Genomic DNA, 15,516 nt, shown 5'->3' on the forward strand with positions numbered 1-15,516 from the left:
TAAGGGGGCCAACAACACAAAATGGAGAAAAGAAAGCCTCTTCAACAAATGGTGTTGGGAAAACTGGAAAGCCACATGCAAAAGAATGAAACTCGACTACAGCCTGTCCCCGTGTACTAAAATTAATTCAAAATGGATCAAAGACCTAAATATAAGATCTGAAACAATAAAGTACATAGAAGAAGACATAGGTACTCAACTCATGGACCTGGGTTTTAAAGAACATTTTATGAACTTGACTCCAATGGCAAGAGAAGTGAAGGCAAAGATAAATGAATGGGACTACATCAGAATAAAAAGTTTTTGCTCAGCAAGAGAAACTGATATCAAAATAAACAGACAGCCAACTAAATGGGAACTGATATTTTCAAACAATAGCTCAGATAAGGGCCTAATATCCAAAATTTACAAAGAACTCATAAAACTCAACAACAAACAAACAAACAATCCAATAAAAAAATGGGAAGAAGACATGAACAGACACTTCTCCCAGGAAGAAATACAAATGGCCAACAGATATATGAAAAGATGCTCAGCTTCATTAGTTATTAGAGAAATGCAAATCAAAACTACAATGAGATACCACCTCACCCCTGTTAGATTAGCTATTATCAACAAGACGGGCAATAGCAAATGTTGGAGAGGCTGTGGAGAAAAAGGAACCCTCATACACTGTTGGTGGGACTGTAAAGTAGTACAACCATTATGGAGGAAAGTATGGTGGTTCCTCAAAAAACTGCAAATAGAACTACCTTATGACCCAGCAATCCCTCTACTGGGTATATACCCCAAAACCTCAGAATCATTGATACGTAAAGACACATGTAGCCCCATGTTCATTGCAGCACTGTTCACAGTGGCCAAGACATGGAAACAACCAAAAAGCCCTTCAATAGAAGACTGGATAAAGAAGATGTGGCACATATACACTATGGAATACTACTCAGCCATAAGAAATGATGACATCAGATCATTTACAGCAAAATGGTGGGATCTTGATAACATTATACGGAGTGAAATAAGTAAATCAGAAAAAAACAAGAACTACATGATTCCATACATTGGTGGAACATAAAAACGAGACTAAGAGACATGGACAAGAGAGTGGTGGTTACCAGGGGTGGGGGGAGGGAGGACGCAGGAGGGAGGGAGGGAGAGTTAGGGGGAGGGGGAGGGGCACAGAGAAAACTAGACAGAGGATGACGGAGGACAATCTGACTCTGGGTGAGGGGTATGCAACATAATTTAATGACAAAATAACCTAGACATGTTTTCTTTGAATATATGTACCCTGAATTATTAATGTCATCCCATTAACATCAATAAAAATTTATTTAAAAAAAAAAAAAAAAAAAAAAAAAGATGAAAATAAAACCTATCTATAATTTCAGTACCACCCATAGATGAGCATTATGAATTTTAATGAATAACTTCTATTATTTTCCTTGTTAGAAAAGTGATACATATTCCCTATAGAAAAAATTAGAAAAATGCAGATAATTAATCCAAAAGGAGAAGAATTTTAAACAGACAACTCTTAAGACCACCATGCGGGAACAAGCACTGGAAACAGTGTGACATGTGTCTAATGAGAAATATTTGTTTAGTACCTATTGTTTAGTGACCAGCTTTTATTACTTAATATATTAACCTCTGCCCCCAGTCAGTAAATGCATTATTTTTAACTACTAAGCATAACTCCATCCCCTGAAGGTAGTACCACTTACCTATGCAGGTTCCTACTGTTGGCCTCCACGTCACTTGCAATTTTTACCATCATCTGTGGTGGTGAGCACCGTCACAGCTGGATGTGGGAGGATGCACCCATTTTTTTAAGATCAATTCTGAAGACTGCAGTTGCTATTATAGAGGCAGTAAAAAGATCAGTGATTGCTGGGGAAAGGAGATAAAGAAGAGAGGGTTTTTAGGTCAATGAAAATACTCTGGTACTACAATGTTAAATGCATGTCAGTATACATGTGTCAAAATCCATAGAATGTCCATCATGAGTGAGGCTCAGTGCAAACCTCGAAGTCTGGGTGATAACGATGCGTCAGTATGGAAGAGGGAAAGGGTAGTAAAGGGTGAAGGGGGAGATTTGACTTTCAGTGATAAACACAATGTAATATACAGATGATATATCAGAGAAATGTACACTTGAAACCTATATAATATTATTAACCAATGTCACCCAATAAATATAATTTTTTATAAAACCACTATAATTAAATAAAAGGCTCACAGGATTGGATAAGGCCCACTGGGATAAGCTCCCTTTGCCCTATAATCAAACATAGTCGTGGGTCCCACCCACACTCTAAGTGGTGGGAGATATAAAGATGGAGGTCAGTGGTGGTCACTTGAGGGTTCTTCCTCCAATCACTCTCACTGTATACTGTTGGCCACACAATCACGGAGTCCAGCATCAGGGAGAGGGGACTTAGAACCCCCTGTGGAAAAATTCCAAAAAACTTGGGGTCATACCTTACAACCACCACATACATCCTCAAGCCACTCTGGCTGTGAAGAGAGGACATGAGAAATGGAAGGAGATGACCCGTGCTTGCCAGGTATCCTAGACAAGCAGGCTCTCAGCCCTGGGCCACGGGTCTCCAGTGTCAGCTGTCCTTCAGGTGACAAGAGGCCTTGGGAGGACAATCTGGTGTTGTCACAGGGCAAAAAAAGCCGTCATTAAATGTGGGGGTTTTCTGTGGGTATCCTGGTCCTAAGCCAGGAGTCCCTCACTTAAATACTGTCCTGTTCTCACACCAATTCAGATTACATACTAATGGTGGAACAAAAAGCAAATAAAAGTGACCTTTGAGCCTTGGCCGGTTAGCTCAGCTGGTTAGAGTGTCGTCCCTATACACCAAAGTTGTGGGTTCGATCCCTAGTCAGGGCACATATAAGAATCAACCAATGAGTGCATAAATAAGTAGAGCAATAAGACAATGTTTTTCTCTCTCTCCCTTCCTCTCTCTCTAAACATCAATCAGGTAAAAAAAAAATTTTAATAATAAAAATACATAAAAGCAGCCTTTGAAAGGGAACTTAGATTTTAAAAGACAAATAAAAAATTGTCTTAAAAATGAACTCCAGTGACGTCACGGAAATGGCGCCGTGAGCAGCGCGTCCGACAGATCTCCCCAAAATCACAACAAATTTATCAACTAGAAACAGGAAAATTTATCTTCGGAGCAAACTGAAAGCAAAAGGACTGTTATCACTCGAATCTGAGAGACGAGGGTGTGGAGGAAGCTACCGCAGGGACGTTCATTCAAGCCGCGAGAAAGTGCGCCTGTGGTAAGTCATCCCGCACTCGGAAGCCACCGCCGGCTGCCGCCGCCACCGCCGCCGCCGCCGCCACCGCTGCCAGCCGCCGCGAGCAGCGCCCGGGTCGGTTGCAGGGCGAGCGGCAAGCAGCCGCTGGCGCGCTCCCGGTCTGGTTGCAGACCGAGCATTGCAGACCGAGCACCGCTAACGTTCCCAGCGGCCCGCGCACGGGGAGCGGGAGAGGCCCCAGGGCGGTATTCCCTACTTGGGAGATTCTCTCTGCAGGCGGGGCACCTCACCCAGCCATTCAAGCTAACAATCAAGCGTTGGGGGAGGGGCGCGCGCAGGCAGCCTGAAATACCTTCGGGAGCACAGCTGCGACCCAATTACTAAAATTAACTTAACCCGTGAAATCTGCGCACCCTCGGTTCTAATTGATAAGATCTCTCTCAGTTCACCGACCCAAGACAAGAGGCGTGATATTTTTTGGTACCTCTCGCTAAAGGGGCGGGGGCAACTTCCGATTGATAGAGCCTCCATATTCAGGGATAAATGCTAACAAGAAGGACTTGGCAGATAATAAGATCTATACCACACTAGTCGCAAGCAGAGACTAGTGCCTCTTCTTACCAGCCAAAACAGGCTACAAAGAGTGGAAAGCCTGGGTTGAGAGGTCCAACGGAATGCTAGGCGCTGAACAATCACCTTGACAACAATTGACTCCCACCCCCGCCTGATTACACTGGAGGCCCTGACTGTCAGAGCCCTTCCCAGAGCCTTGCACTGAGTAGGGATAGAGTGGGGATTTCCCAGCTCTTTGAGTCTCTTACTCCCCAGGCAGAAGCAGTGGCAGCCTTGTGGCTGGATCACCAGGCTGCTGGTTCGGGAAGGGGGGACTGGGAGAGAGAATCCACGAAGGCGAACTCTCTCGTCGTTAGACCCTGCAGACGCCGGCAGGCCTTGACTACCAACAAGACTAAAGCCAATTGTGTGACATTGCCATAGAACCCCATCAACTGCAAGTCCCTGCCTGGGTGTGGCGCAGGGGCAGGGCCTGGGGTGCAGAGTCGCCGACCGGGAAGAGGGAGAGAGGAGAAGGAGGAAGAGGTTGACATCTCAAAATCAGGAAAAATCCACAGACTTTGCAGCTTGTTCCACTGTTTGTTGGTTTTTTTTTGTTTTGTTTTTTTTTGTTGTTGTTGTTGTTTGTTCCTTCTATCTTATTGCCTTTATTTCCTCCACCTCAGTCCTTCTATTCTCTGCCCATCTTATGCTTCCCTTTTCTTGAACTACACTACCCATAAGTGTTACATTTTATTTCTCTTCTTCATCCTCACCCTCCTTTGGGGTTATACTCCAGGACACTTAATTCTCACTCTCTCCTCTTTTGTTTTTTTTTGCCTTATTTTGTCTTTTTCTCTTCCTTTTTTATTTCTTCCTTCGTTTTTCTCTTTTTCTTATTTTTTCCTTTCTATTCGTTTTTTCTTTTCTCGTTTTACTTTCCTCCCATTTAATCCTCAATCACGAACAAATTAGTTAATTTGGGACTCAAGGTTTTTTTTGGCTTTGTTTTTCTTTTTCGGTTTTGTTTTTGTTTTTTTCTGGTTGGTTTGTTTTTGTGGCATTTTGGGTCCTCCCAACCCAAGGTCTCCATTGTATTTGGTCTTTGCTCCACTTAATACAACGTATTTTTACTTATTATTTTTATTTTTTCTTCTTGATTATTCCTTTTTTTTGTCCTTTTTTCTGGTTCCCTCTTGTCCCTCTCATTATATCTCTTGGTTGACCGTCACCCTCAGGCAGATCAACTTATGCTTGTCTAAGATTTTCTTCCTTTTTTCTTTTTTTTTTTTTTTCTTTTTTTTTCTTTTTTTTTATTTTTTATTTATTTTTTTATTTTTTGCCCCCTTGAACTCTTCACCGCAAACCAGGCCCTCCATTATAGGCACGATATTTCCCTGAGGAGGGGAGAGGAGGGAAGGAGAACAAAGAAAAAAAAGGGGGGGAAATAATAAATTATTACTGCTTTTTTTTGTGGGGTGTTTTACCCTTTGTTTTTTTTTTTTGTTTTTTTTTTGTTGTTTTTTTTTGTTGTTTTTTTGTTTTGTTTTGTTTTTTACTTTTTACTCTTTATTAATTCTAATTAGTGCTATCAACAAGACCACCCTCAGATGCCAATAAGAAAGAGGAAATCGAATATTATGGATACAAAAGAAAGAGAGGTAACACAAATAGATGTGGAAAAATCTATGGAGAAAAGACTTAACATATTGGAAGCCTTGGAGCTAAATGAAAGAGAATTTAAAATAGAAATCTTAAAAATACTCAGAGATATACAAGAAAACACGGAAAGGCAATATAGGGAGATCAGAAAACAACTCAATGAACACAAAGAATATATTACCAAGGAAATTGAAACTATAAAAACAAATCAAACAGAAATGAAAAACTCAATTCACGAACTGAAAAACGAGGTAACAAGCTTAGCTAGCAGAACAACCCAGATTGAAGATAGGATTAGTGAAATAGAAGACAAACAACTTGAGGCACAACAGAGAGAAGAAGAAAGAGACTCAAAAATAATAAAAAACGAGAAAGCCCTACAGGAATTATCTGACTCCATCAGAAAGAATAACATAAGAATAATAGGTATATCAGAGGGAGAAGAGAAAGAAAATGGAATGGAGAATATACTCAAACAAATAATAGACGAGAACTTCCCAAGCCTGTGGAAAGAACTAAAGCCTCAAATTCAAGAAGCAAACAGAACACCGAGTTTTCTTAACCCCAACAAACCCACTCCAAGGCACATCATAATAAAGATGACACAAACCAATGACAAAGAAAAAATTCTCAAGGCAGCCAGGGAAAAGAAGAGTACAACATATAAAGGAAGGCCTATTAGATTATCATCAGATTTCTCAGCAGAAACTCTACAAGCTAGAAGAGAGTGGACCCCAATATTTAAAGCCCTGAAAGAGAGGAACTTTCAGCCAAGAATACTATACCCATCAAAGCTATCCTTCAAGTATGAAGGAGATATAAAAACATTCACAAATACAGAAAAGATGAGAGAATTTATCAGCAGAAAGCCCCCACTCCAGGAAATACTAAAGGGGGTTTTCCAACCAGATTCAAAGAACAAAAGAAAACAACACCACAAGTAACAGCTCTACCAAGAACACAATAAAACCAAACTTAAACTGTGACAACAAAGGAAAAAAAAAAGGGGGGGAGAGAATGGAGATTAACAGTAGCAAAGGACGATGAAGTGCAGAAATACTTATAAGATAGGGTACTACAATGAATATGGTAGGTACCCTTTTCATTACTTAATGGTAACCACCCTAGAAAAAACCACCACAAAAACACATGACTTAAAAAAGGTAGCAACAGAGGAAAGAAGTATGGAACACAAACAAACAGAAACAAATGATAGAAAAACAAAAGAGAAGAATCAAACTAGATACAAAACTAACAGAAAGCAATTTATAAAATGGCAGTAGGGAACCCACAAGTGTCAATAATTACACTAAATGTAAATGGATTAAACTTACCAATAAAAAGACACAGAGTAGCAGAATGGATTAAAAAAGAAAATCCAACTATATGCTGCCTACAAGAAACACATCTAAGCAACAAGGATAAAAACAAATTCAAAGTGAAAGGCTGGAAAACAATACTCCAAGCAAACAACACCCAAAAAAAAGCAGGTGTAGCAATACTCATATCTGATAATGCTGACTACAAGACAGAAAAAGTACTCAGAGACAAAAATGGTCACTTCATAATGATTAAGGGGACACTGAATCAAGAAGACATAACAATCCTTAATATATATGCACCAAACCAAGGAGCACCAAAATATATAAGACAGCTACTTATTGACCTTAAAACAAAAACTAACAAAAATACAATCATACTTGGAGACCTCAATACTCCGCTGACGGCTCTAGATCGGTCATCCAAACAGAGAATCAATAAAGATATAGTGGCCTTGAACGAAATACTAGAACACCTGGATATGATAGACATCTACAGGACACTTCATCCCAAAGCGACAGAGTATACATTTTTCTCTAGTGTACATGGAACATTCTCAAGAATTGACCATATGTTGGGCCACAAAGACAATATCAGCAAATTTAGAAAAATTGAAATTGTACCAAGCATATTTTCTGATCATAAAGCCTTGAAACTAGAATTCAACTGCAAAAAAGAGGGGGAAAAACCCACAAAAATATGGAAACTAAACAACATACTTCTAAAAAATGAATGGGTCAAAGAAGAAATAAGTGCAGAGATCAAAAGATACATACAGACAAATGAAAATGAAAATACGACATATCAGAATCTATGGGATGCAGCAAAAGCAGTAATAAGAGGAAAGTTCATATCACTTCAGGCCTATATGAACAAACAAGAGAGAGCCGAAGTAAACCACTTAACTTCACACCTTAAGGAACTAGAAAAAGAAGAACAAAGACAACCCAAAACCAGCCGAAGAAAGGAGATAATAAAAATCAGAGCAGAAATAAATGAAATAGAGAACAGAAAAACTATAGAAAAAATCAATAAAACAAGGAGCTGGTTCTTTGAAAAGGTCAACAAAATTGACAAACCCTTGGCAAGACTCACCAAGGAAAAAAGGCACAGGACTCAAATAAATAAAATCCAAAATGAAAGAGGAGAGATCACCACAGACATCATAGATATACAAAGAATTATTGTAGAATACTATGAAAAATTATATGCCACCAAATACAACAATCTAGAAGAAATGGATAAATTCCTAGAACAATACAACCTTCCTAGACTGAGTCATGAAGAAGCAGAAAGCCTAAACAGACCAATCAGCAGGGAGGAAATAGAAAAAACTATTAAAAACCTCCCCAAAAATAAAAGTCCAGGCCCAGACGGTTATACTAGTGAATTCTATCAAACATTCAAAGAAGACTTGGTTCCTATTCTACTCAAAGTCTTCCAAAAAATTGAAGAAGAAGCAATACTTCCGAACACATTTTATGAGGCCAACATAACCCTCATACCAAAACCTGGCAAGGATGGCACAAAGAAAGAAAACTACAGACCAATATCTCTAATGAATACAGATGCTAAAATTCTAAACAAAATACTGGCAAACCGAATACAACAACATATTAAAAAAATAATACATCATGATCAAGTGGGATTCATCCCAGAATCTCAAGGATGGTTCAACATACGCAAAACGGTTAACGTAATACACCATATCAACAAAACAAAGAACAAAAACCACATGATCTTATCAATAGATGCTGAAAAGGCTTTTGATAAAATACAACACAATTTTATGTTTAAGACTCTCAACAAAATGGGTATAGAAGGAAAATATCTCAACATGATAAAGGCCATATATGATAAACCATCAGCTAACATCATATTAAATGGCACTAAACTGAAGGCTTTCCCCCTTAAATCAGGAACAAGACAGGGTTGTCCACTCTCTCCACTCTTATTTAACGTGGTGCTAGAAGTTCTGGCCAGAGCAATCAGACAAGACAAAGAAATAAAAGGCATCCATATCGGAAAAGAAGAAGTAAAGGTATCACTTTTTGCTGATGATATGATCCTATACATCGAAAACCCGAAGGACTCCACAAAAAGATTATTAGAAACAATAAACCAATACAGTAAGGTCGCAGGATATAAAATTAACATACAGAAGTCCATAGCCTTTCTCTATGCCAACAATGAAATATTAGAAAACGAACTCAAAAAAATAATCCCCTTCACGATTGCAACAAAAAAAATAAAATACCTAGGAATAAACATAACAAAGAATGTAAAGGACCTATATAATGAAAATTACAAAGCATTGTTAAGGGAAATCGAAAAAGATACAATGAGATGGAAAAATATTCCTTGTTCTTGGATAGGAAGAATAAATATAATCAAAATGGCCATATTACCCAAAGCAATATACAAATTTAATGCAATTCCCATCAAAATTCCTATGAGATTTTTTAAAGAAATGGAACAAAAAATCATCAGATTTATATGGAACTATAAAAAACCCCGAATAGCCAAAACAATCCTAAAGAAAAAGAATGAAGCTGGGGGCATTACAATACCTGACTTTAAACTATATTATAGGGCCACAATAATCAAAACAGCATGGTATTGGCAGAAAAATAGACACTCAGACCAATGGAACAGAATAGAAAGCCCAGAAATAAAACCACATATATATGGTCAAATAATCTTTGATAAAGGGGCCAACAACACACAATGGAGAAAAGAAAGCCTCTTCAACAAATGGTGTTGGGAAAACTGGAAAGCCACATGCAAAAGAATGAAACTCGACTACAGCCTGTCCCCGTGTACTAAAATTAATTCAAAATGGATCAAAGACCTAAATATAAGACCTGAAACAATAAAGTACATAGAAGAAGACATAGGTACTAAACTCATGGACCTGGGTTTTAAAGAACATTTTATGAACTTGACTCCAATGGCAAGAGAAGTGAAGGCAAAGATAAATGAATGGGACTACATCAGAATAAAAAGTTTTTGCTCAGCAAGAGAAACTGATAACAAAATAAACAGACAGCCAACTAAATGGGAAATGATATTTTCAAACAACAGCTCAGATAAGGGCCTAATTTCCAAAATTTACAAAGAACTCATAAAACTCAACAACAAACAAACAAACAATCCAATAAAAAAATGGGAAGAAGACATGAATAGACACTTCTCCCAGGAAGAGATACAAATGGCCAACAGATATATGAAAAAATGCTCAGCTTCATTAGTTATTAGGGAAATGCAAATCAAAACTACAATGAGATACCACCTCACCCCTGTTAGATTAGCTATGATCAACAAGACGGGTAATAGCAAATGTTGGAGAGGCTGTGGAGAAAAAGGAACCCTCATTCACTGTTGGTGGGACTGTAAAGTAGTACAACCATTATGGAGGAAAGTATGGTGGTTCCTCAAAAAACTGCAAATAGAACTACCTTATGACCCAGCAATCCCTCTACTGGGTATATACCCCAAAACCTCAGAAACATTGATACGTGAAGACACATGTAGCCCCATGTTCATTGCAGCACTGTTCACAGTGGCCAAGACATGGAAACAACCAAAAAGCCCTTCAATAGAAGACTGGATAAAGAAGATGTGGCACATATACACTATGGAATACTACTCAGCCATAAGAAACGATGACATCAGATCATTTACAGCAAAATGGTGGGATCTTGATAACATTATAAGGAGTGAAATAAGTAAATCAGAAAAAAACAAGAACTACATGATTCCATACATTGGTGGAACATAAAAATGAGACTAAGAGACATGGACAAGAGTGTGGTGGTTACCAGGGGTAGGGGGAGGGAGGACAGGGGGAGAGTTAGGGGGAGGGGGAGGGGCACAGAGAACTAGATAGAGGGTGGCGAAGGACAATCTGACTTTGGGCGAGGGGTATGCAACATAATTTAATGACAAAATAACCTAGACATGTTTTCTTTGAATATATGTACCCTGATTTATTAATGTCATCCCATTACCATTAATAAAAATTTATTTAAAAAAAAAAAAAAAAAAAAAAATGAACTCCAAAGCCCAGAAAAGTATAAACTGCCTTTGGATCATCATCATCTCATTTCTCCCATTCTATTTTTACTAAAGAATCCTCATTTCAGGCCTGTCAAAGTGGCCTGACACACCACAGGTGCGGGGCTAAGGAATGATTGCATTGTCCTTTTTTAGCAATCAATGCTCACGCGAGAGCCCACAACTGCTCGGCAATGGAGCTCTTGGGTGTTAATGCCGGCTCTGTGAGTGAGATCGCTCTCGCCTCTGAGGATGAGAGTTCAATTTACTTCTACTTCAGATATGAGCATCCATCATGCAAACATCATGGGTGGGAGTATACCTCCCAAAAAAAGATACGTTGAAGGTCACACCTGCAGGACCTCAGAACATGACCTTATTTGGAGATGGGGTCTCTGCACAGAGGAGTCAAGTTGAAATGAGGTCATTAGAGTGGATGCTAATCCAATATGACTGGTGTACATATGAAAAGGAGAAATTTAGACACAGAGACAGACACAGAGGAAAGACAGAGAGGACAGGCAACATGAACACAGAAGGCAGAAACTGAAATCAGGCTACCATAAACCAGGGAATGCCAGGGGCCACCAGAAGCTGAAAAGGTAGGAAAAATCCTCTCCTTACTGGTTTCAGAGAGCGAGTGCCCTTCCGACACCGTGGTTCCTGACTTCCAGCCTCCAGGAATGAGACAACACATTGTATAAGCTGCTCAGTTTGTGGCTCTTTGTTCCACCCTCAGGCACTAAGACACCAGGGTTTGCTGAGCTCACTGCTTTTCCTAGTAGCTCCACATTGGTCATTGAAAATGCTGCCATCTAATGAATCTTTGCTGGTCCCGTGTCTCTCGTGTCCCCTCTACTGTGTCCCCTTGTATATTTCCTTCCAAACTGGAGTCAGAGTCAAGGGGTTATTTTGGTATTTTTCTAACATACTCCAGAGACCTGTAATTCAAGCCTTAAACTGGCTTAATATTACTTTCACTCTGACCCCCATTAAATGTTTATGCTGTGGATTCTTACAGCCAGAACCTGCTGACTGATTATACAGGGATGCTCACCCCCCCACCACCACCACCACGGTACCTTACCATTCCATGGGCCACACTGGCTACTTCTACCTGCTGATGAAACTTTACTTTTGGGGTCTCCCTCTTCTGAATTCAGAGACAATTAAGTGTTTGTCTTTCTATTCCCAGCAAGGCTCTTCACCATGCCATGCACAAAGGATAACTCATGAATAACTGCTGGTGTGCCCCAATGTCCATTTCCCGTACTCTATGGCCATGGAGTCCTACTCTTTAGCTGGGCACAAACACAGCCTGCGTCTCCCAGCCCTCCCCCTTGAAGCGAAGCATGTCCATGTGCCTAGGTTGCCTTCAGTGCAACATGAATAGACCCTGCCCTTAAAGAGAAGTCTGTTCTCTCTCCCTTTCCCCTGGCTGGAGAGTGGAGGCGGTGATGAGCCACCATAAACCATGCCCAAAGGGGGCAGAGCAAGGAGACATAGAAGGAATCTGAGCCTTAGAAGCTTCTTTAAAGATGGCTACCCCACATCTAGCCTTCTGTAGACAGAAATACATTTCTACTTTGTTTAAGCCACTGTTGTTTTGGTCTCTATAGCAGCCGAAACTGCATCCTAACTAACATATTTGGATACATAAATCAAAGCTAGATAGCATTAGGGAAATTCAATACTTACTGGGCAAGGTTTTGGTCCCACAGAGCTAGAAAGAGCGTAGATTTGGGATCACAAATGATACAAGTTACATAACCTCTGCCGACTTCAGTTCTGTACAAGAATGATACTGATATCTACCACATGGGGTTGCAGTGGACCAAATTTGATATGTTAGTAAAGTGCCAGCATATCATAGTGGCAAGCAAATGGTATTTCACAAAAGAAGAAAAGGTCATTCAGAAACCTAAGCCTCACTTAGACACTAGTGTATCCCTCCCTACACAGCACAGCAGCTGCTTAACCTGGGTCTCCGAAGAAGACCCCGAGGTAAAAGGATTAATGAACAAGGAGTTTATCTGAGAGGTGATTCCAAGGACCAGGAGAGACAAACCAAAAGCTTGCTGTGTGTCCTTAAGCAAATGACCTTACCTCTCTGAACTCCCAGTATCCCCTGCCTCCTGGTATTCATGCTTTTGTGTCATGTCCTCCCTTTGATGGAAAGTGGAACTTATAAGAGGCTTCTAACCTGCAGATTACAGAAACAGTGATGTCACCCTTGTAATTACACAAGACAGTAACCCCCATCTTGCTAGCAGGCAGTCTCAATTGTGGATCCTTCATCCATCAAGCCTTCAGATGACACCCCAGCCCTAACCCACACTTTGACTGCAGTCTTGTGGGGACCCTAAACAGAGGCCCCAGCAAGTCGTGTCTGGGCTCTTGACCCACAGCCACTAGGAAATAATAAACATGTGCTATTTTAAGCTGCTTTTGTGGTAATCTGTTATGCAGTAATAGCAAACAAACACATTTCTCACAGGTAAAATGAGAATCATTCACCTGTAAAGGAAAATAAGAGTGACAATACTGTCTACTTCTACAGCTTTGTGAGGACTAAATGAGATACTGCATGTAAACTTCCTGCAGAACACCAGGTACTCAGAAGTGCTTTATACTGCTGGTGCTTTCAATGATGTTGATTACTTTCCATAATTAATACACACTTGAGCCCTGGAGGCAGTAAGCACAAGAGAAGTGCCTCTGCTTTGGGGAAGCTCCTGTTCTAAAAAGGGGAAACAGATGATCAGTAAATGAACTTTCAAGGTATGTTCGATGAGAAGACAAAAAAGGTAGGGTACAAAAGAGATGGTAACAAGGGAAACTATTTTAGTTAAGGGTTGTTTTGTTAGGTATATTAGTCAGGATGGGCTAGGCTCTATCTTGGTAACAAACAATCCCAAAATCTCAGTGACTTAACTCAGCCCAAGTTTACATCTCACTCACATAACATGAGTTGTGGGAGAGTTCCACTCATCTTGCTCACTCAGACACCAGGGTTGGTGGAAGATTCATCTTAAAACTGCTGCAAAGGGACAGAAAGGTGACAACTCAATGCTGGCTCTTAGTGCTCCCACCGTAGGCATATAACACTCTTTAGCTGGGCACAGAAACATTTCTGCTTATATTTCACCACCCAGATCAAACCACATGGCAACACCCAATGTCAAAGGAGACAAGGGAAGGAGAGAAACCCCATACTCAGTGAACAGCACTGCTGACATTGTGGGGGTTCAGTGGTTGTTACGGTTTCCATACAGTTGTCTTTGCACTCTCCTGCCCTGGCTGTAAGCACTAATGAGGTGTCCTTCCTTCTCCTTCCTCTCTGCTTGCCCTTGGCAGGTTCTCTTGCCAGCTTCCTTTCCATTTTCAGTGTTCTCTAAAAACACTCCTCTACAATGAGTCTATTTCAGGGTAAAGCCCAGACTGTCATCTGTTTTTGTAAATAAAGCTTTATTGGGACACAGCCATACTCATGTGCTCACATGTCTGTGGCTGCTTTGGGGCTCCAGCAGAAGAATTGAATAGTTGTTACAGAGACATGTGGACCACAGACCTGAAAATATTTACTGTCTGGTCCTTCACAGAGAAAGTTTGCTGGTCCTCGGTATAAACAATTCAGACTTTTTTGAATGAGTGTGATTTTTCATTTTATTTCTCTTTCTAAGGAAATAGCCAGGAATGTGCACATAGTTTATATAAAAGAATATACAGTAGGACAGTGTTCTTGATAGATGACAGGTGGGTGAATAGATAGATGACAGCTAAATGAACGATAGATAGATAGATGATAGGTAGGTAGATAGATAGATAGATAGATAGATAGATAGATAGATAGATAGATAGATAAAGTAGATGATAGATAATAGGTAGATAGGTAGGTAGGTAGATAGAGTTTTATGTGCCAAGTTGGATAGGTTATATTCCCCAATTATTCAATTAAACAGTAATCTAGGTGTTACTGAGAAAGCCTTGTATAGATATGATTAGCATCTATAATTGGTTAGATTTTTTAATGTTTCTCTTTGTTCTTATTTGCATATCTCAAGGTAGCTACAATGCACATGCTACTTAGTGACCTGAGTGAGTAAGGCAATCGTCCTGAAAACCCCAACCTCCTTCCAGCTCTCCAGCAACATCTGCCCATCCTCTGGAGAGACTCTCAACACACCTCTGAGCATTAAAGCAGTATCCACGTCAAAGCAAGGGGGGCCCTTCTAACCACTCTGCCATCTTGCTGTCTGTGTGCTTGTTTATTTTCCCACATCACTCTAACGCCCCCTCAGTCCTTAAGACGCTTTCCAGGATCTTTCGAGAATGAGTTTCCCTGTTCCCCACTGGTGAGCGTCATGTGGTTTGACAGTAGGGAAGAAGCATATTATTATATTTAATGCTGCCTCATTAGAGCCAGGACCTGACACTATCGGAGACCAGTGTGGTCCACATGAAAAAGGACACCATAATTTTTAATCATTTTTTTATTTTTCAATTGCAGTTGATATACAATATGATATTGGTTTCAAGTGTACATCCTAGACATTATATAACTTACCAAGTGATCATCCCGATAAATCTAGTACCCATCTGATGCCATACATGGTTAATAGAATATTACTGACTGTATTCCCT

At 40.0% G+C, this 15,516-nt stretch overlaps 1 protein-coding gene across 1 annotated transcript in view; it reads right to left on the reverse strand.

Moving 5' to 3' along the window:
- Window positions 1-15,516, reverse strand: part of IGSF5 (immunoglobulin superfamily member 5) — a 164,555-nt gene that overhangs the window by 55,042 nt on the left and 93,997 nt on the right. The window contains exon 4 of the transcript XR_010749326.1: window positions 1,728-1,893. The gene's annotated coding sequence lies outside the window, so the exon portion shown is untranslated. The remainder of the gene's footprint in view (window positions 1-1,727; window positions 1,894-15,516) is intronic.

This window comes from Saccopteryx leptura, chromosome 2 (assembly GCF_036850995.1).
Source record: "Saccopteryx leptura isolate mSacLep1 chromosome 2, mSacLep1_pri_phased_curated, whole genome shotgun sequence".
Classification (NCBI taxonomy): Eukaryota; Metazoa; Chordata; class Mammalia; order Chiroptera; family Emballonuridae; genus Saccopteryx; species Saccopteryx leptura.